The 22,160-nt window shown below is 37.1% G+C and overlaps 1 protein-coding gene and 1 long non-coding RNA gene across 11 annotated transcripts in view; one reads left to right on the forward strand and one right to left on the reverse strand.

Annotated features, from left to right (window-relative positions):
• The window catches only part of LOC129732888 (axin), a 36,931-nt gene extending 19,051 nt beyond the window's left edge, over positions 1 to 17,880 (reverse strand). For 2 of the 6 annotated variants that reach the window (XM_055694274.1, XM_055694267.1), the window contains exons 1-2: positions 17,427 to 17,880; positions 15,708 to 16,567 (exon numbers count right to left, since the gene is read on the reverse strand). The gene's annotated coding sequence lies outside the window, so the exon portion shown is untranslated. Of the gene's footprint in view, positions 1 to 6,091; positions 6,249 to 15,707; positions 16,568 to 16,646; positions 17,262 to 17,426 lie in introns of those variants that run through there. The other 4 variants (XM_055694271.1, XM_055694268.1, XM_055694269.1 and 1 more) reach the window with 4 other exon arrangements.
• LOC129732889 (uncharacterized) lies at positions 6,504 to 8,727 on the forward strand. Of its 5 annotated transcripts, none has more exons than XR_008729376.1 (3): positions 6,504 to 6,657; positions 6,722 to 8,160; positions 8,227 to 8,727. It is a non-coding gene; the product is annotated as an uncharacterized LOC129732889 (long non-coding RNA). The 5 variants fall into 5 exon arrangements; XR_008729377.1 differs by having other exon boundaries at positions 6,722 to 8,126; XR_008729375.1 differs by having other exon boundaries at positions 6,722 to 7,924; positions 7,988 to 8,727.
• Positions 17,881 to 22,160: the final 4,280 nt, after the last annotated feature.

Consider the following 22,160-nt stretch of genomic DNA (forward strand, 5'->3'; position numbering starts at 1 on the left):
AAATAGAAAGGTTGAAAGCACACTTTCGTTCTGCATTCCATTTGTACACATGATTTTAAGTCGAATTCTTTTTTTCGGAGGTACTACATCAAAACTACACCCCGCGTGCTACAACTGTCATATCGCATTGAAAAAAAGACAGGAGCATGCGTGGGGTTGTAGTTTTGGTGTAGTCGTCCCTCAAAAACGAATTCGACATTAATCTTTTATGTCAAATTGACTCAATCTATTTCGTCGAAAACGGATTTCAAGTATAATCTAACAAGTACATTGCGCCTAACTAATTCGTACGTTACATTAAATTCCACAACGTTTACAGGCTCGATCTCAGGATCACTAAACTGTGAGCAGAGCACGTAAAATACCGAGTTAAACACCGTAAAGTTGCGTCAGTTGGCTCGATAGCCTTATTTTGTAAATAGGGTAAATGCCATCATCAAGCCTAACCTACGGTCTTTGTTCATCCGCTGGAATTCTTAGAAAAAAGTGTTTCGAACTAGAAAGACATATTTTAGTGACTTTAATTTCAATTTTCTCGATCCCGATCAAGACAATTGGCTCGTAAAGCTGTACCAGTTTTAATATTTCTGATTGAAACGTTTTCTGAGTGAAACGCGGTTTTTAAAAAATGGTTATCATTGTCTTCCTGTTTTCAAGAATAAAAAAACTGTTCAAATGTGTTGGATGACAGCTCACCCATGTACCATGTAATCCAACACAATCGAAAGACATTCAAAAACATTTTTTTTAAATTACGTTTTGATCAGAAATCAACATTTTTTCAGCTGATACATGAAAATCCTATGAAAGTTATGATTTACACAAAATAAGTTACACAAGTTTGTATTTGTATTTGCAAGTTGGGTCGAAAATGAAAAACTCTTGAATGTTCACTAATCAGTACGTAGTATATTAATAGTATATCGCAGCAAAGCACGTAAATATTGCGCTGTCTCAAAAAAGTGTGAAGAATAGTTCCGTTTATCAATAGATTTTTTTACAGATGTTTCAATAGGTATTATTGCACAAGCAGTAGCAAGCCACAATTTAAATTTGCATTTTTCAACTTTATTAAATCGTGTCATATTTATAATCCGTGTAGACTGAAAATATGCACGTTACCTATTCTCTCCTCTACTAGAGGATAATAATAGTGAGGCTCAACAAGAAATGTATAACGATTGCTACAAAACGACTACCCTTCACTAATGAGTCCAATAAACTCGAGTTTGGCGAAAACAGATTAAAAAATTATGAAGTGGATGGCCGCAATCGGATGTCAAAATTTTCACTCGCATTATATTTCGAGTAAAAATTTGTTTAACATTGTTGTACCTATAAATGTTAGTGAGTAAAGTAGTAAGAAAAGTAAAAGTGAGTTTAGTTTCGAAATTTATGAGTGTTTTTTTGGAAGAGCCGGTCGGACGCTCGTCGGGTGTCGGTGGTTTACATGTTACGTCCGGAAATGTCGCGCTTTTCGGAGTATATATTACCTAAAAAAATGTGAAATCTATGTTGTAATTGTGGCTGATAATTTATGCCCAGTGTATTTAAAGTAAATGTGCAATTCACAAGTGTTTAGCGGTTTATAATTCTTTTCTGCTTCGAAAATGGCTGCCTTGAAGTTCAGTGTTGTGTTCGTGATTTTTAAGGGAGATTTTTTTTCTTCCTCTCTAGTGCATTGTATAATCCGACAGACAGCACCATCTGCTAAGAGGCAGAACGCGGAGAGAACCATGGAAGGGGTCTGCTTATGTTTGGTTCTGTAAAGGCAGCGGAAAAAGTCTGCGCATACGTTGTTGGATTTGATGGTGCGCAATGAAACAGTTCGTTGCGACTAGAATGGTGACCTGCACATACGAAAAATCTTAGGATTTCGTCAAGATAAGTATTCGAATTACAGTGCCTCCACAATTATGGGTCAGCTGCGATAGTGGGTCGCTTTAGCGCAAATACGTCTATTCTCAATGGTATTTTTTGTAACTCACTTGTACTGCAACTAGATTGTTCGTGTTCGTGAGCGTGTGTTATACAGGGTAGTGAACCTGTATATTAGAGAGATGACGGGGCACTCACCGTTGGGGAGGCTGTCAACATCAAAACAAGCGAGTTGTATAATTTTGCATTGCCGTTATCCGTTTTGATGTTGACAGTTGCCTTAACGGTGGGTGTCTCTGCGTCTCTCTGGTGTATAGGCTGCCTAATACAGGGTATGCCTCACGATTCCTTTGCTGGTGGGTTCGTGCGACATTTAATGTCGAACACGTTACTCCGGTGTAACATTTTCATACTGGAATCATACGTCTCTGATTTCGAACTGCACCAGAACATAACTTGAATCGCTTGAGAAAGTGTAGCACGCAAGTGGAATAATAATCTGATAACATAATTCTGATATGCATTCAATTTTTATGACTTCTCTAGATTTTGAATAAATTTTTAGCTCCTAAACAAATTTTACATAATTATTCTAAATTTTCAAAACTCAGTCACTTTGAATTACTAATGTTTATTTCGGCATGTTTTAAATAGACTAAAAATGTTGTATTGTTACTTATACTTATAAGATTTCGCAAAATGAACCCAGATATTTGATAATATCTGTCTCATCATCACCGTTTAGCCGGAATCAGCTCGCGCAAACTATATTAATACATCGCGAATCGAAGTAGGTTTCGTTCAGTCGATAAATATCGTGTTTAATCGAATGACTACGCGATATATGCCTTTCAAAGAACCGCGTTTGCTTTCTCGAGGATATTCTGGATTAGTAATAGACAAATATTTGAATTCTTGGTCGGCCTAGCACATTTTGTGACTCGGTGCCCGCATTTTGTACGCCGTATATCAACAAAAACGTTGACAATAAAAAAAAACTAGTAGGGCTTCAGGATTTGAGTGGAAGGAATGGAGAAAATAGCTCGTATGCTACGCAAGATAAGTAACCTTTTTTTATGGAAAAATAACTGCGCGCGGATTCATCGTTTTAATTCTATATTATACCGCTCCGTATGGGTTTTTATATATACAATTCAAATAGTATTTTTGCTTCGTTTCCTTAAAATCACCTATGAAAATAGTATGTTGGTGAAGCAGTTGATAATTTTCCTATATGATGATTTTCAGGTGCGGGAGGTGGTTCACATGCTTTGTGCCACCTGCGACATATCAATGGTTGTCGTTGACACTAGGATTTTAGCGGTGTTATCGATGGGAGGCGGTTGTCGATGTTAAAGATGGGTACCAATAACTTTTCTATAATGTAATGGAAAATATGGGAAAGATCACGAAAGATCTTTATTCTTGTACGAAAATAGACCTGGAACTGAAATTTAAAAAGCAGGGTTTTCTATAAACTGCACACTATTTACCAATGTCATTGTCGGACTATGGTGCAGTAATGATAGCCAAAATATTGTGCTTCACTTTTTCGATTTTTATAGCTTTTGGGCAGATGTTTTATATAATACGTTCCAATTATGACTGGTTCGGCATTTTGTTAATAAACTTGAGACTATATATTGGTCAATATGGATAACTTCGTTTTTAAATTATGAAGGCTTTGTATGCATGAAACTTTGCCAATTTTTCTATTAAATAGGTAACATTCACATCGAAATGTCGTATCCCCGAGCGTCTGCGTCGGTAGAAGGAAAAATAGCGGTCGTGCGTAATGCTTCGGTGTAAACCGCGTTTCCGGTTTGGGAGAGTTTTGCTCATATGAACGTTTTCGAAATTAAGTGATTTCGCGGAGTTTACTCAGATGCTTGTTCATGTCTCACCGAAGATTTCGTTCGGTCGATAAATATCGTGACTAACGAAAACGCGATGTATACCTTCCAAAAAATCGCGGCCAACGTGTACTCGAGATTGACAAATAGCTGGTTGCTACAAGTGGTAAAGGCTACTTCACGCGCGTCGTACGCAGAGGATCGCGGTGTTTGGCAAGAAAGATACTCATGGTTCGTTTCCGTAATAAGCGCGCATCATTTTTATATTCCGTTTTTCAGGTGTGTTTTTCGCGGGATCGTTTTTTTGGAGCAGACGAAGTGAATACGAGAGACGTCGTTAGTCGATCTGTTATATAGAAAATATCCGGTTGACCGAACCTAGAGAGACTCCGCGTTTATACATTTCAAGAGGCCTATCTTCAGATAGATCAAAAACGCGCAATAGCTTTCGGTATAAAGAGGATCACCTTACGAGGAGATATCCGATCATTTGAAGTTGTCTCGATTCGGTCAAAGATCCAGTATCCTTGCGTACGATTTATTGTTGCTGTGTTACATTTTCAAACTGAATAAGTTCGAATCGCATTATGAATATCGTGGCGGATGTAATGAACTCAATGGCGCGACACTTGTTGTAAAGAACCCGACGCTCGAAATCAGCGCATCGTTCACCAAAACGAACCCTGCTGTATACCTTGCCCTTTCTCCATCATCCCAGTGATTTCTCGTGGAAGTGCAGAGGTGTTCTCGGCTTCCATAAAGCGAGTATCACGTCAACATTTTCCTATACAAACTCCTTCTTTGACCTGCATTCGGATGCGGCCGGCGCTGGTATTGCCTGATAAACATATTGAGGTCACCAGTTTTTACACATTGAGGATGCATGTTGGTCCCAAGCATCATCTATTGGTTCTCTGTGTAATTACTGCTGATCTGGCAATAACGGAGTAGCAACCGCGGGCGGTCAATCATGCTCATGCTCATGCTCAACAGATTAAAAAATTATGAAGTGGATAAAACTTCAGGACTGAATCACGTATAAGGATTCCTTGATTCTCCAACACCAAAAGGTGTACAGAAAACTTTATGATGTACGTACTGGCCAAATTGCGAAATCTTCACTTGTATAGATTTGTCCAAAATTCAGGTGCACAAAGGGAAACCAAATGAGATAATATCTGTTAGCGACGTACCTACCTAAAACTGGACGCAAGTATCAAAACTGGGCAGAATTTTTAAACGTTGTCTGCTAAAGTGCAGTTTCACAAAAGGTAAACAAATGAGACACAAAAATTTTTGATTTTTATGAAATTTCATAACTGACTCATGCGGACACATGCCTTTTCCACAGGTATTTGGACCAATTTAGACTCGTGCGGCATGTAAAAAAGAGTGTATCAGTTTTAGTAGGGGGAATCTCTAAAAAGAATTACGCGACTTGAAAAAGTTATATACTCAAAAAAATTTACTGCTTTCTTCAATTTTACATGGGTAAAATATTTTTTTTTTACAAATTTACTTTAAAGTTTTTATTCGCTATGAAAAACAATACTTTTCATAATATTTTTCACTACAGGAAATCTATTTTTTACAACTAGTACATAAAAAAATGTTTTGTAATCGAGAGATCAAAGCTTTTGAGTAACATTTTTTCAAAAATTTCATCTTCTAAAACGTATACACACTGTTTTAAAAAATAAACCTTGAAGTAGAATTGCCTAAATCCTTGTGAAAAAGTCAAGTTCCATCAGAATCAAAAATGTTCGTTTCAGATTCCAGCACTTTCAAGGATGATTTCGCTTGGAATTTGTGTAAAATCACGCGAGGTATCACCCTCAAACATAAAAATAATTCAATTTAAATTTTATAATTCCCGTCGGCGAGAGTGATTGGCAAATTAAAGTCTCAATGTTACATTTCCATGGCACATGTTCCTCTGTTTTCATTAACTTCACACCTGACGCTTAATCCAACTACTGTAGACGTCACAAATACGAGACAGTCTGTAAGGCACAATAGTTTTTAACCATCAAAAGCGTCACATAAATTTTTAAGCAGTTTGACTTTACTTGTCATTGAGGCAAAACACAAATACGATTCCGTTTTGTTACACATTAAACGTTGCGTTAAACGATAGCTCAGCATCTAATTCCAAACATCACAAAACCATCGAACCGTATCACTTGGGTTTTTTCCTCAACACTGTCTAAATGTCCCATGCAATACACCGTGATCGAATTTTCTTTTGTCGTCCTTCGAAGTCGAACAAAGCTGATCCCGAAAAAGTGTCAACACAACTTTTGTCACCCGTGGCAAACTGCCACAGCAAGCACAATAAAAATAAAGCCGATGCAACTCACACGCGGTCGGTACGAAACCCTAGATCCCTATCGCCGTCGCTACAAGTGGCCGGATAGGATGCCGTAAAGCTGACTTGCATTGACACTCACAGTAAAACTAGAACTGAATGCTGCTGTGTAGTTGATGTTTGAGTGAATCTGGTGATGGCCAGAGGATTTATATCGCCGTTGCCTGAATCAATGTAGTTTGTAATCACCACCATCATCATAATCATCAGCATTTCGTCGTCCTTTCTGTATCACTTGTAGCATAATACGCTCGAAAAGGAAATCTCCTCCGAATCAATCGTGCGTTCTGTCCCTTTCTAGCATGTGCACACCAACTACGAACGCATAATTTGACACATGCGCAGCTCACGCGATGGGGTGAATTTGAAATTGGAGATCAAAATACACACTGTGTTTATCAGGACCGTTATGAGGGGGTGCATCGCGTGCAGTGGGACCAGACGACGAATAATTTCTCGCTTAAGCAACGATTCCCACTAAGAGCAAAAAAATGTGAGCAGTTAAGGTGAAAGCACGATATCATGTCAACACTTGGTCCAGGAAAGTTATTACCACACGTAAGCCAGTGAATAGAAATTGTATTTTCTTGAAGCCTAACATGACGAACATTTTATATTGCAGTTGGAAAATTAATTTTGCCAACGAAAATAGAACCTTTCCTTGGCGAGGAGAATAACATTATCGTCATATATTTTTATTAGGGATAACCTATCCTGCTGCATAAAATATGCATTTTCAGGTGAAACTTGCATATTTCAAGAGGCTACTCTACTGCGTTCATGTTATTAATTTTTTGCGTGAGTTCGTTCGCGAGTGGATTTTACACCTACTTTAAGGTGAAACTGTGTTGAAGCCACAAACGGCCGACTTTGAGTCACCACTTCGAATTTTCAAAAGCACAAGACTCAGAAATATTTAATGCGTTCCCTGTGAAAATGCTATTTAATGTTTGCTTCACCACAGCAAACATAAAGTAGTGTTTTCACAGAAGACGCAGTGAGTCTTGGCCTTTGGAAATTTGGAGTGGTGGCTCGAAGTCGGTCATTTGGGGCTTCAACACAGTTTCACATTTTCAGACACTAGGATTTTTAATATGAGAAAAAAAACTCACCATTTCGCATGTTGTCACACTTATTGTGAACTAGTTTCGTTTACATCGAATAAGTTTAGCAATGCGGTTGGTGTCAATATTTTTTTCGAACTATTTTATATTTTTATAACATTAATTTCCTTGATATTTTTACAGTTTTCAGCACAAAAAAGTGCAACATATATGAACGCAACTCTGAAATCCCAGTGAAAGAAGTGTTTGATCGGAAATGGAACCAAACAGTAAAGGTTCACGTTTTAGCCTTTTACGTTAAAAAAATCCGTTTTGGCGCAAAAAGGCCGTTTAAAAATTAATCGCTTCCCTGATTAAATTTTTCCCCAGTTGTTTTTCAGTTTTCCTTGATTTTCCTCATTGAAAAATGAATTCCCTGATATTCCCTGCTTTTCGAGGTTTTCTACACCCTGTATAATTAGCTCCAGTTGGTCCACCTCGTTCGCCAATGGGTGCACATATTTTTAGAGAAGTTAAAAATTAAATATTTTTAGCATGCTATAGCTTTAAATGTTCTCCCAGAACCTCCTACAAACAGCACAGGAAACAGCTAGGATTTTCATATAGTGTTCAAATTTCGACCACCATCTTCAATTTACCGACATCTAGAATTTGTTCAGCAAAACGCGTCTTTAAACAAGTTGGTAACCATCGATTTTAATTTTGAAACCGTCATTTGAAAACTGAAATAAAAAATCCTCAAGATACATTAAGAAATTTAGGTGTATCACGTCAAAAACATGCCCGTTGAGTCAATTTTCTGTAACTCAACATTTTTGTTTTAGTTGTGATGACTAAGGGGACCCTGCTGTACCAGCTACTAATATCTCCGATAGTGAAATTGCTACCCGAAACGAAAGTGGAACTGTCAGGCGGGCAGAAGCAACAGACGATTGATAGAAAACCTACTGCATACACGTCGAAGTGAATTTGCGAACCAATCGTTGGAGTTTAGAAAGTTAATTATAGCTATATAATCAAAATTTGTTTTTTTTTTATTCTCGCTCATTTTCCGTCGGTCTAGTTCCGCCACTGTTGTTGTGCCAATCACCGACGCCCAGGGAGGCGACTCCACCCAGGACCCTAACTAACGACCCGTTTATTAACGGACCGGCGCCAACGGCTTTACTTCCTCATGCGATGGAAGGCGTGATCCCAGAGATTTTTCGCCTCAGAAAATCTCCCGGTGCCGGCTAGGATTGAATCTAGACCAGTTGGGTTGGTTGTGAGTGGATCACGCCACCTCACAACCATCGACACCTATGTCGGCGGTGGGATTCGAACCCCGTCATTAAATAGAATTAAAATAGATTCACATATAGGATTGAGTTACGAATACGTGAGTAAAAATAAATTATATATAAATCAAACCTAACAAACTGTGTCTGAGCAGGGATTTGTGCGAAAGTGGAGAAAAAGGAGAACTTTGCCTGTAATTTTGTAGTAAAGACCGATTTATGTAAGTTGCAATAAATAATATAAAAAAATCAATTAAAAATAAATATTTCACAGCTAAAAGCTGCATTCGTTGTAACCTTAAACCTGCGTGCTGCTAGAAAGAATTCGATTCTTCACACAACTCCAACGCCATTTCGCCACAAGTTGTTTTCAGCGAATAATTTAGCTTAAAATTTTATTATTATTTCTTTTAATTCAGTCGACTCCCTTTTTTGTTACCTTTGTTGTTCTTGCTGAGCGATTCACTAATAAATGTTCTAATTTAAATATTTTGTTTATTTTCATTTTTGATTTGGATGAAACTTTGCACAGAAGTTCCTGTAGGCTAAAATGTCATTTTGTGCTATTAGTATTAAAGTGAATAAAACTCCTCAGTTGATTGCCGATACCCTTCCTTTCCGTAACAGACGTTAGAAATGCAGCGATGAGCTCGGTCTCTGGCAACAACTATTGTAACACTCCTTCCTTTCTTCTCTAACCCGGCCGTAAGGACGCAGCCGGCGTCGTTACTGATTTTTACAAAAAGCAGAAACTACTGAATTGTTGTAGATTGAAAATGGTAAATTAATCCCAAGTAGCCATCAAGATGTGGTTCTTTGTGTAGCTTCACTAGCTCAGATCCATCATAAAAGAGCAACTACGAAATATGAGGTTGATCAAGCTCGTATGCTATTTTCGGCAAAGTTGTAGACAGTTATTTGATCATTCCAGAAAAAAATATAAACCGTAAGACAAAATAAAAACAATAAAATACAGGTCGGACTCGATTATCCGGCACATTTAAAAAAAATCATTCCGGATAATCGAATCACAGAAAAAATACTCAAATTTTCTATTAACGAACATAAAATAAATATTTCCTTTTTTTATTTTACTTGTAGTATGCAGTTGCGTAGCTAGAAATTATTTGTGAAGCGTAAAGGGGTAAATCTTGAGAAGCAAAAAAAAAAAAAAATTGGACATTGATTATTTTCACTTAATTCGAACATTTCCCAAATATGCTGGAAGTGACATCAATTGTACCAAATATGCCAGAAGGGATGGTAAAGATAAAATTTCGGAATAAAAATTGAAAATGAACAAATATAAAATTCCGGATAATCGAGTCTAAAATTCCGGATAATCGAATTCTAGATAATCAAGTCTCCGGAAAATCGAGTCCGACCTGTAACTCAAAAAGATTACTATAAATTAAATATCCCAAAAATTCCACTTTTTTTAATTTCTGATTTCTTTCTACGAAAATTACACAATGTTATTAAACAACGATAGTTATTAGAGCTTGGAAAAAAAAAAAGATTTAAATTTACCTAGACAAATTTTTATTTCAATTTTTCACAGCGCAATTTTTTGAGGGATGAAATTATTATCTGCAACTTTGCCGGAGCTCTATACCGATCAAACAAACCAACTTGACTTAAAAAAATATTTTTATCATACCCTCAAGAAATTTCCCCAGAGCTAGATACTTATTGGTTGCCCGTTTTCCATGGAATTGCACTGCTTAATTTAAGGCTTCTACCAACTGTAAAGAAATTTTAGTCTTATTTTCAAAAAACGATCTTTATAAAATAGTGTACAATAAAAATAAATAGAAATCCGCAAATCACGATGTAAATCAAGGACGAATCAGGTGATTGGCGTGGAAATTTGTCGGGCCGAGAAAGGTAATTATGCTGGGTTGAGACCGCTTCCTCCTCTGCCGTACAGATGAAACACAAATTTCTGCTCAACTCAAGATTTATTTAAGTAAATTCAGCATCTGAAAGTATTCAGAAGCAAGAAATATTTCAATGGTGGTTTGACATCCCTCTCTCCTTTAGAAGAAAGGGGTCCCACATAAATGAAACACAAGTTTCTGCATAACATTTGTTTAAGGAGTAAATGTAGTAATATAGAAAATGGAATTAAACTGAAAATATGATTGTAGAACTCGAGAGTTAATCAACCAAACGGAGCATGAAGGTTTCAAAGAGTAACAAAAACATATTTATGCGGTAGTTCAAGACCCCTTTCTCCTCTGGAAGGGGAGGGCTCTAATACAAATAAAACACAAATTTCTACATAACTTCAAACCAGGATTTTAGAGTACAAGAAATGATTCTATGATGATTTGACACCTCTCCAACTCTGGAGACCCCTCTCCCCCCACAGAAATGTAACACATATTCCAACTAATTTTCCGAAAAACAGCTTTAAATGATGCACAGAAGCAAAAAATCGACCCCAGAGACCATTTTGAATTCTAAGATGACGACAAACTTACAGTTTCTGTAAAATAGCCCTGAGCTACCGAATACCACCAAATGGGTGTTTCCGCAATCGGGATGATGCACAGAAGCCTTAAATCAATCCCAGACACAATTTTTAATTTTTTGATGGTGACTTCCGGTTTCTGAAAAAACAGCCCATAATGGCTGAATATCACCCAATATGGGTTTTTCCGACACCAGAATATTTTTCAGAGGCTAGAAATTGATTCCACATGTCAATTAAAATCCAAGATGACAAGTTCCGGTTTCTGAAAACAGTCTAATATGACTGAATATCATCCAATGTGGATATTTCTGTAATTGCTATGATGCACAGAAGCCAAAAATTGATATGTCATTTTGAATCTGTTCAGGGCCACCATATTATTTTTAGAGAGTTATTTCATTGGCGTTAGATAAAAGTTATTGACATAAACATATTGATACAACATAGTCTATCGTAATATCAAGGTCTATGATCCGAAGAATTATTGAAGAGAAGAAGTTTGATTCGAACCTATCATTTGTGATCACTTTTGAATGCAAAAATGCATTTAATGAAACAAATGTATTGTATGTATGTATTGTATTAAAGGCTGTGAATATCGATTTGAGCACGAACGAGCTGGAAATGAAATTACTCTAAGGTTCAATCGGTTGACACTGGTAATACTGACTACTGCGACTTCGCACGCGCTGTGTTGTTTTAGCGATGTTTGGGGCTGTTCCTAAACCACGTGGTCATTTTTTGATCCCTTTTCATACCTCCCGTACCCCTCCGTGGTCTTTCGTGGTCTTTTGGCCATCCCCCTCCCCCCCCAATATAATTTTTTTCGCTGACATGATTTTCATCGAGAACTGACACGGGTGGCAATCAATATCAGTCTCAATCTGAGAGAATGGAATTGCTGTTGTGTGAAATTCATTTTGTATTTTCGCATTTCTGAGCATAATATCGACGAAGGAAAAACTGGGACAAGAATGGACGTTAAGCATCCAAAAACCAATGTATTGTAAGTATCGATACTTTAGGCACAATTCGAGACGTTGATATCCTCGTTCCGATTAAACCAAATGTTTCAAACAATTTGCCTTTTGAGTTTGAACGTATCCAATATTAGATTCGTCATGCAGATGCCGACTATAAACAAATCGCAAGGTCAATCTTTGGAAGTATGTGGAATAAATTAAGAATTCCCTTTCAATGTTTAAAATAATTAAAAATTAATGCAGAGTAAAAATGGGCCGAACAAAGTTTGCTGGATCAGCCAATATTATATAATTTCGTTCTACAAAAAAAATTAATTATCAATGTCCCCAAAGCTACAAAGTAAAAAGCCAGCAGAACAAACAGTTGACCCTCTAGTGCCCAAGTTAATTTCTAGACGGGCTTCGGTAAAAGCATTAAGAATCATAATAAACACTTTTTAAGTATTTATTGAAGCGTTTTAGAGGTTTGACTGAAACTCGCCAAATGGCGGCATTGGGCACTAGAAGGTTAATAGCAAGAAAATTTAGTGTTCTTTCGATGCTCATTAAATGCCATAACGCCGAATTTATTGCTTCGTCATTTCTTTAAGAAATGCTGTGGTAACATATATTGTTGATAAGTTTATCAGTAAATATCGTGGAATGTGGATATGTTAACGAAAAAAACGAGCAAACAAAGAGATGTTATATTTGTTAATTTCGATATTTTGTAAAGCAAATTCTGTTGGTTGTGAAGCAAAGATGTATGCTGCACATAGCCCATTTCTTAGGCCCCCGTGATTCTGTGGTTAGCGATGTCGATCAACTAGCTCTCCCACACGGGTATGATATCGGGTTTGATTCCCTATCAGGTCGAGGATCTTTTCGAGATGGAAATTTTCTCGACTAAGCACAGGGGCACGGTTCATCGTTGTACTTGCAAAATGTGCCAAAATCAATATCGACAACGAGTTCTCTCAACTAATATAGTTGATCGAGATCGCTATTAAGCCCCATGGTCTAGCGTGCGATATTTTTTGCTGACATTTATTGAGCGTTCTGTTTTTATAGTTATTCAATAGTAGTCCACATAAGCACTGTATTTAGCAACCGAAATACGTATTGGTAGTAAAATCCAATGGAAACACAACGTGTTCTCATTATTAAATTATTTAACAGTTCATTTCTTTAACTCTCACTTTGACGTAATTGTATGCAGCACATGTTCTATTTTGACATTTCATTTAAAATTTACACAAAACATCCCTTGGTCTTCCAGGGGTTAAAGATGAGACAAGAGTTCTTCTGCCAGAGAAACACGTTGTTAGAACCTTTTCAAGGAATTATAATTGGCAATACTTAACAGGATGAACGACTTAGTATACGTAGTAGGGCATGTTGATGGGTGAAAGCATACATACAAGCACAGATAAGTAATATGCATGTCCAGAGATGTTAATCTTTCAGTTTAAACTGGATTCTTCCAATTGATGGTAATATGTCATAACATTTCAGTTTTCACAAAACCATTAAAACAATGTAGAAGAAAAGTAAAAAACAATAAATTAAGTAATCTGTTTGAAAATTCCTATCTGCAAATAAAAAAGGCTGACCTAGACGCAAGATTACAAATACAAAAGATTATAACCTGGTGCTTGTCACCTTTGCCGCTGTGTGTAAAACTGACACTCAATTCAACGACATTTACAGGGAACCCATTCCTAGCAAAATTCAGTGTACATAACTGGGCATAATCTCATAAAATTCGCATATTTTAGCTATGTTTAACTTGAATTTTGGATCGAGTCTTTCACAGTTTTATTCGGAAGATTATTCAAAAATTGCGTAGGCAGCTGTTCTCAATAGTGGCGTATGTTAATAAAAGTAATGCGGAATATAATACAATAGATCAATGTTACTAGTCACAGTGAGTAGTCCATATATTTCTATCCTTTTGAAATCACGCGATTTAAGTTTCTGGGCATTTGACCAACTCTTAAGAATACGTTAGGGAGAACTAATTAAATACGGTTCACTTCATCGCCTTCAACTGCCTATAAAATTTATCAAAACCGCACTTAAAAATTATTCGAAAATGAAAACTAACATGACAAAAATTAATACGCGATTCTATGTAGAATGCTCGAATATAAAAAGCAGACGCAATAAAAAACATAGTTCAGTAAAAGGGGCCGCGGAGCCAGAAAGTTTGGAAACCACTGGTCTAATAGATCTATCTTCAATGTGAAAACTAGTTTGTACGATAAATAGGATCTACAAGTCAAGAGTTACTACTATTATTATTTTTAATATCCTGAAAGGTATTTTGCAATCGACGTATTCTGATGGAAAACTTCTCTGAATTTTTACGGCGTACAGAGTATCATAGATACATTTGAGATCAATAGTTACCCCGTCTAAAGTAAAAAAATGTCCTGATCCACGCACAATAGCAAAAGTTAATCAAAATATATTCAGGTCACATATGCGTGAAATATTTCCAATACCCACGAGCTAACTATATCCTTTGCAAAAGCAATTCCGAAACCGTATATATTTCGTATACAGAAACAAACTGTCTTAGCCACAGCATGAATGGTTGCAATACCGCCCAATGCTGTCTTTCAGGGTACCGCAGTCGCACCGAAAAAAAAAGGAAAAAGTTGAATAGTTGAGTTAATCCTTATCTAGGAAGGAGGCATCGGCGAAAAAGGAAAACGGCAATCCCCTTTTCGGATTGAAACGATGCATACTGTTCTCTTCGTTGTCCTCTCCAGACGTGTCTGCATTGTAACCGATCGGAGCCACACGGGGGGAACATTGTTGCGTATGCAATCAGCACTTTTATCACATTTTTTCCGCAGACGGTTACCAACAATCAAATTCAAATCATCAGACAGGAACACAGAAAATTCAATTTATCGCAACGCACCTGATTTCACTTGCAATCTAACTTTTACGCTAAACTTGAATGCAAATCTCCAGCCGATAGGCGACGGATTCTTTTCTAAGTTTAATCTGGAGATTAAGGCACACCAGGGGACGCCAGACTTGAAAAAAATATATTTGAAAAAAAAAGTCACAATGCAAACATTGAATAGGCGGCACTTTTGCTGATTACAAAGAAAAATTCAGTGGCACAGGTACGATTTTCGACCAATCTACCACCCAGACGGAGCGATTTTATCAAATTTTCAGGGCAAAAATGAAATGAAAAACGTTCATAAAGTGGTTCTCATAGACCACCTATTTTATTACAGTTCTTAGACTTTTGTACCTGCCGGTAAAAAATAGCCTGTACCGTTACGATTCGGTCGGGAATGATAAAAAATATTAGGGGTTTCCTAACGTTTACCGCACATTATTGGCATTAATAAAAAGCTAACACAACAGCTCCGTTGAAAAAAAAAACGGAGCCACTTCGAAAATCTTATTCGCCTTTCATGGTCTGAGCTTATGACATAGATTTTATACATTTATGATTTTAAGATAAAAAAAAGGATGTTTTGTGCTATTGAAGCCCTGTTGGAGGATTTCAATATTTACCCTTTTAACTTCAGTTTAACTTGAATTTCATCATTTGCAGAGTTTCAATATTTCGCTTTGCCTTCTGGCTGCTAGCTGAATTCTCTACTAAACACTTAACTGTATCCGAGAATTTTTATTTTTTACTGTTAATTCACAGATGAATTTAAACTATTTTTAGTACTCTAAGATAACTTCTAAATTAATGACTATTGACACTGATTTTTTTTTAATTTTCAAATTCAAATTCTGTAATCAGCTTGAAAAAGAAACTTTCAAAAGATCGAAGTTCTTAACTCACCTCAATTTTTTATCCTCAGTACAGCACATAACCGTAATCCAATTATTGTGTCATCAAACACAACTTCTTTTTCATATGCGGTTCAATTTTATTAGTATCGTAAAATAAGCACCTTTAATTCATCTAAGCTTATTTCAAATCACATTTTTTAGACTTTCGCATAGAGCTTGGAAACAATAACGCATTCAACACAACACTTTTTGTTTTCGGTAAAAACATAGGCCACCTTTTTTCGAATTTTAATTTGATTTGCGATGCTGTAGGAAGCACTAGGTGAGGAATTGGCGCGGGTCGGGAAACATCACAATAAAATAATTAGCCGCTTGCTGACTCTAATGTTGTCAGACCAACTCTTTCTTGCTACCGCGTCCACACAATCTCTTCTCGGATTTGTCGGCGCTTTTCATGTGTAAAACTTGACTTATTCTTCAACGACGGCTTAGTCTTCTTCTGATTTCTGGGCTTTTCGTAGCACTCTCGATTAAAACCTGTTTATTTTCCTCTTCTTCGTGTACTTTTTTTTTTCAATTTGGATGTAAGTGTGAGTTGACCGTTGTCGACGATACCGCTGCGGATGATGACTTTGTTGTAGGTGAATTGGCCACTGATGCCGCCGCGTTGATGGCAAAATTTCAATGGTCTGACCAAACCTCTTCCGTATGATTTGGACACATAGACACACTTTTGTCTGCACGACAGTCTTTGTGGTTCGTCGTAGGAGACAATTCGGAATACCTTGACTCCAGTACACGTGTGAGGTAGCTGTTCTACCGATCAGGTGTCATGACAAGCTTGTGCCACATAAACGGTAGTAAAATTTATTTATTACAGGAAGACTAGTATACTTGGAGAAGTAACCACTGAAATTAACAGTATAAGAAAGAAAATCTTTAATCATAATTTTCATTGGCAATAATACATTTTGCATATTGCACCCACAAATTTAAAACCAGATCATGTTAGTTGGAGCAATGCTGCTGAGATGAAGGCAGCACTCGGAAGCAGGGTGAAGAGGCGAAGAAGTTCGTATATTTTTAGTTGTAACATAAACAATTATCGCGCGTTTTGGTGCGTGTTGAGCTCAGAATAAAAAATGTGAGATTTTAAATAGTGGAAAGGAGAAACGTAAAGAAATCAACACTTTTTTAATTCATCTTCTGTTAGTTGTGTTTGATAGTCTCGCACACACATTCAGATGCAGTGATGCCATTTGAATGTGACTAACGTTTGTGTAATTTTGTACTATTTTCCACTTGAGAGGGAAACTCAATTTTGTGTACAGTTTATCTAACACAAATTGATTGATATTCAAACGATAGTTTATCTACTGCTCAAGATTATGTTGTTTTTCGATTTTTCCCTTCAGTTTTCAATAGCATAATGGCAGCATTGCCTCGCAGTTGTTTGTCTGACAGTATATTTTTTCTTCTCTCGTTTGCTTTCCTGTGCCGCGCTGCTAGTGCGTGCTGTCTCGGAACACCTCCAGCCGTAAAACGTTCAGAACAGGAATAACAAATACACTGAATGTTTCGAAACTCGCCGCACTGGCGGCGAAACGTCGATACACACATCGAAATTCCTTCGGCACCATTTTTGCTCTTTCCTTCCTCCTTTGCTTGCATGAACGGTTAATCCAGAGAATCATTTACACTACTATTGGGGGCTCCCGAAATTCTTACATTCCGACACAACCAATCGAACATGCTAAATTGGCATTACCTAGCTAACGTAGCAGCTTCCAATGATAGTGACATTTTGTATGCAATTTTACAAAAATAACACCCGCAGATATTTTAACATTGCTGTTTACTCTTCAAGTAATTCACTCAACACAAACCGAGCACGGAAAGTTTCAACTTAAGACTATATCAAGTATTCCGTAGCAAAACTACATTCGATAGTCCCACTTTGGTGTATCACTTTTTGCAAGACCAATGCTTATTGCAAAACGTCATTATTTTATAGCTTTTAAATCGTAATTTAAACACCGTTTTCTACTGGAAATACCAGGCAAAAGTCCAACACCGTACAACTGCGTTCTCGTACCTCACTGGCAGTCAGAAAAAAAACGTTCACTATCGAAATAGTTGAAGAAGGCAGACTTATGAGAAGTTTAGAGCTGGAATCCGCAGTGTGTGATGTCTGCCTGCCACTACATTCTTCTTCTCGCTTTTGTTGCACGTTCGTATTTTGACAGACAAACCCATACACGCACATCATTCGGTAAACATTGGCTGCGTGCGGACGTTCTACCAACCTACGAGCGATAAAAAAAGCAATCGATTCAGGATTTGGAGGATTTGATATGCACGTCTAACTAAAATAATATATAATGGGAATACTTCTTAGTTATGTATGCGCTGGAATTCAAATTGAATGATAATGCAACATGTTTACATTGCAGTTATCGAATGCCGTTCAATAACTGCAACACTTGACACATGCCAAAATTTAAAGGGGGGTCCGTCACTATCATTTTTGTTTTCAAAGATGTTGAAATGTATTTTTTTAATGGAATAGTGGCAAAAAAGAAGAAAACTAAAACAGGTAAGCTTTTCGATCAATCAATTTGATATTCATGTTTCCGCATAATAATGTATTGCGTTTTAGTAACTACTTTACATAACCATTATGTAGGCGAAGAAAAAGTTCATCACTACAATAGACCATTTTACGAGACTGAACTCCATTCATGAATGAAATTTTGACAGAAATCTCGGAACCGCTGACATAACGCAAGTAAAAGCAACATCAAGGTCAGCAGGATGTGTGACACCTGTCAGTTCGTAAAATGGTCTATTTGACGCTAGGTCACAAAATATTGTTTGTGATCTACTATGCATCGTCTCGCTGAGTAGTGAAAGCTAGTCAAATAATGCACAAGGGATATTTTTTTTCTTATAATAATTACGGAAAGTGAACCACATAACATGGTGATTTTGCTTCATTAATTAATTGTGGAGATCAATAATCTCCCATTAAGAGACAACAAGTAAGCGAAATCGAAACAAAATCGAGAGAAATGAATGAGTCTTTTTAAAATGTTTCTAGACATTCAACAATTTTAATTTTCGAATGCATTTAGTATCCCCCCGCTAGATCTGTTTGGCATCAGATTTGACGGATTGCGGTCCGATAACTGCAAAGTTGTTGCAGTTATCGGTCTTGCAGTTGACTAGCGTTGCAGTTAAAAGTCTTGCAGTTATCGAACGACGACTGTAAGTGGCTACTGTCACTGCAAGCGTGAAACCAAACAGATATATAAAAAATTGCTTCAAAAACAATCTAAGAAAATTTTTGCTCAGGAAAGTGTTGTTATTTATGAGCCTCATTTTCACCAACTCCTTCTCAAGTTCATGAGAGCAATTCTTGCCTTCGTCCCACCGGTGACGAGGTTTTTAAATTCGCGTTGACGGCGTTGAAAGAGACTTTGAACGCTGCTCGCACTTAAAATATATTTCCTTCCTTCGTTTTCACATGCAAAAACCAAACAAATCTCAGCAACATCGTCAACGCGAATAAGGATATTTTCGTGCTAAATGGATTGAAAATGGAAAAATGAGAATACAAACTTGGTTAGTTCATATTGATATTGATGGACCTCTCGGACATCGAAGGATCAAAAGGCTTTCAGAAAAGCTGTATTTTGCGCAATTCTTGATCTCTTTATTGATCTGTATCTCTTGAATTTGTCATTGTACCCATAAGATTATTTGGTCCCTAGATAAGTATAGTGTGCCCATTGTGTTCGAGGTGAATCATGTTGCGCAAAAGATCCCAAGCACTAGAGTCGATTTGCGCGATTCGACTTGAAAATTGCTTTGAGAATCATGATCTAGTAGACCCACCTCTATTTTGAGCTTTGTTATAAACCATTTTACGAGACGTTTCTGAACTCAATTCATGAATGAAATTTTGACAGAAAGCTCGGAACCGCTGACATAACGCACGTAAAAGCAGCATCAATATCAGCAGGATCCGTGACACCTGTCAGTTCGTAAAATGGTCTATGGGCAAAAACTGCCAAAAGAAAAAGCAGACTACACTGAACCAAATTGCTCGCACATAAATGTATTATCTTTCACTTGACTTAAGCAAAAACATCATATCAAGAAGACTGGCATCTCTGAATCGATCCCATATAAATGGCAAGCGTCAAATCAAACAGCGCACTCCATCTATTAAAGGTGGAAGTTTGCTATAAAAGTGCTGGTAATTACATCGCTGCGAAGACAGAGTGTGTGTATGTGGTGGTCCAGCATGTGCGTTCGGCTTGCATTCGCATCGCCAGCACACACACACTAGCATGTGTCAGTTCCACTTTTACTCAAAAGACTGCGCTGCCAAAAGTGTCGCTCAATCACAGGCAGAGTTCCCAGTCTTCTTGATATGATAGAATAGGTAGAATTTACAACGTGTTTCTGAGGTCACTTCTGATGGAAATCTGACTGACGCCGGTACACTGGCAGTGTTGGCAGAAAAAATGATTTGCAACATAAATTTCGACATACTCAACTTTGAACAGCTGTAGTATTTTTTTGGGACACCCTAGCTCTCTAGTGTCTTCGGCCAAGTTGTTAGGCATCAAAAAACCTACCATTTGAAGTCATGAAACCTTTGGTTTGAGCCATTTTGAGCTCTTTAGAATGAAAAATGCAAAAAAGTTGGTTTTTCCATACAAATCTCCATATGAATTTTAAATGCGATGCGCCAAGCGGAGACAAAACCAAACGACTTCCAATAAATTTAGGATTGTTAGGGGCCCCAAAAAGAATAAAAAAAAAACTTGGTTCTGGCCTTCTGCTATCAAGTTTCGTTTTTTCCATACAACGATTCCCCACCCTATTAACTATGGACAAATATCACTAAAAATATATGTACATGCTAAATCATTCATTGATAATATTTTTTTACCAGCGTACATAGCAAATCATAACATCAGATGTAAATTATCAGTGCATCGAGTATTTCGAATGATTTTCTAAATTTCACCCGTCTAATACTTCTGAATAATAAATCATCTAATAAAGGCTCTATGATTCCGTTCAGTGTAACGGCGTTTGACGTTACGTTCCCCAGCAGATCAACTCTATACATATTGTCGCTGCAGCACTACTCTGAAATTCGCTGGTGAGTCCAGCGACGCGAAAATTTCTAGCGATGTCATATTGCATGATTATTTCTCGCACAGTACAATGCAGTTTTAATGTTCTTTGATAAAATTGACATAGTTTTGCGACTAGAAAACAATCAAAACTATTAGAAAATAAAACAGTCGCATATTTTGGGACATTTCATGTTGAATCAAAGGCTACTTTATTTTAAAACATACGAAATTCGCTGGAAAATGCTTGTCAGACGAGCAACTCGTCGCTTCCGATTCTTCTCTGCATGCACAATAACTTATAAAACGCCAGCAACTTTACTTATCTAGGGAATAAATAATCTTATTTGAACCCCCTATAACCAGCACATCGTGGAATATGGCTTATCCAAACTGCCACAAAAGATAATCAATATGATGGTCGCAGTGGCTCTTTCAGTCCCAATGCCCTTCAGGCATACACAAAAATGGCTTATTCAAAAGTCCAAAGTTGCATGTTACGTGACGTCTCGGGTTTTCGTTGAGAAGAAAACAACCTGAAAACAGACCTGATGAATATTAAAAAAAAACAAAAATAAGAAAAACACTTTAAATAAAAATGTAGGACATATCTAAACACAATCTGTGAAGATTACGACAAACTCCAAGCCTTTTTTATCACAAATTCAAAAAAGGGATAGAGGGATCAAAGTCATCCCGGTTCACGGTACTCATGAAGAAATGCATCGCAAACGCAAAAAAAATCTGTATTTTTAAGGTTAGACTGTGTGGAAGCCACCACGTGGCCGACTGAGGGCAGAATTCGAAAATAGTGAATACGTTACCTGTGCAAACACTATCTTATGCTTGCATCATCACAGCAAACATGAGGATATATTTTCACAGGTGACGCATTAACTATTACTGAGTCGTATGCCTTTGAAAATTCAATGTCGTCCATTTGTAGCATTAACACAGTTTTACCTTAAGTAGAAAGTGGTTTTCCATTTTTCATAGGTTCATTTATTTTAGCAGAAACATTTAAAAATATAATAAAACAGACAGTAATTGAGGTTGTAAACCTGATGGCAAGACTTTTAAGCATCTATTTAAAATTTAGCAGTTCGATCCTCTCACTGAAGGTAACTCTTCTGTGGAGCACAGGAGCACGCTATCGCTGTCCAATCTCATATATTTGCTGTGTACTTAACCACTCGATGATCCGTGGTCCGCCTGACAGATGTTACAAATCCCAGCTAAAACCTTCATTCAACTAAGAGTGAACATCAGGAAAAACTCATTATCCTCAATTTGCACCAACAAAAAGCTGGCAATTAAGTTCGCTGCAAAACATTCTGCATCAAAATGGA

This window comes from Wyeomyia smithii, chromosome 3 (genome assembly GCF_029784165.1).
Source record: "Wyeomyia smithii strain HCP4-BCI-WySm-NY-G18 chromosome 3, ASM2978416v1, whole genome shotgun sequence".
NCBI classification, from domain to species: Eukaryota; Metazoa; Arthropoda; class Insecta; order Diptera; family Culicidae; genus Wyeomyia; species Wyeomyia smithii.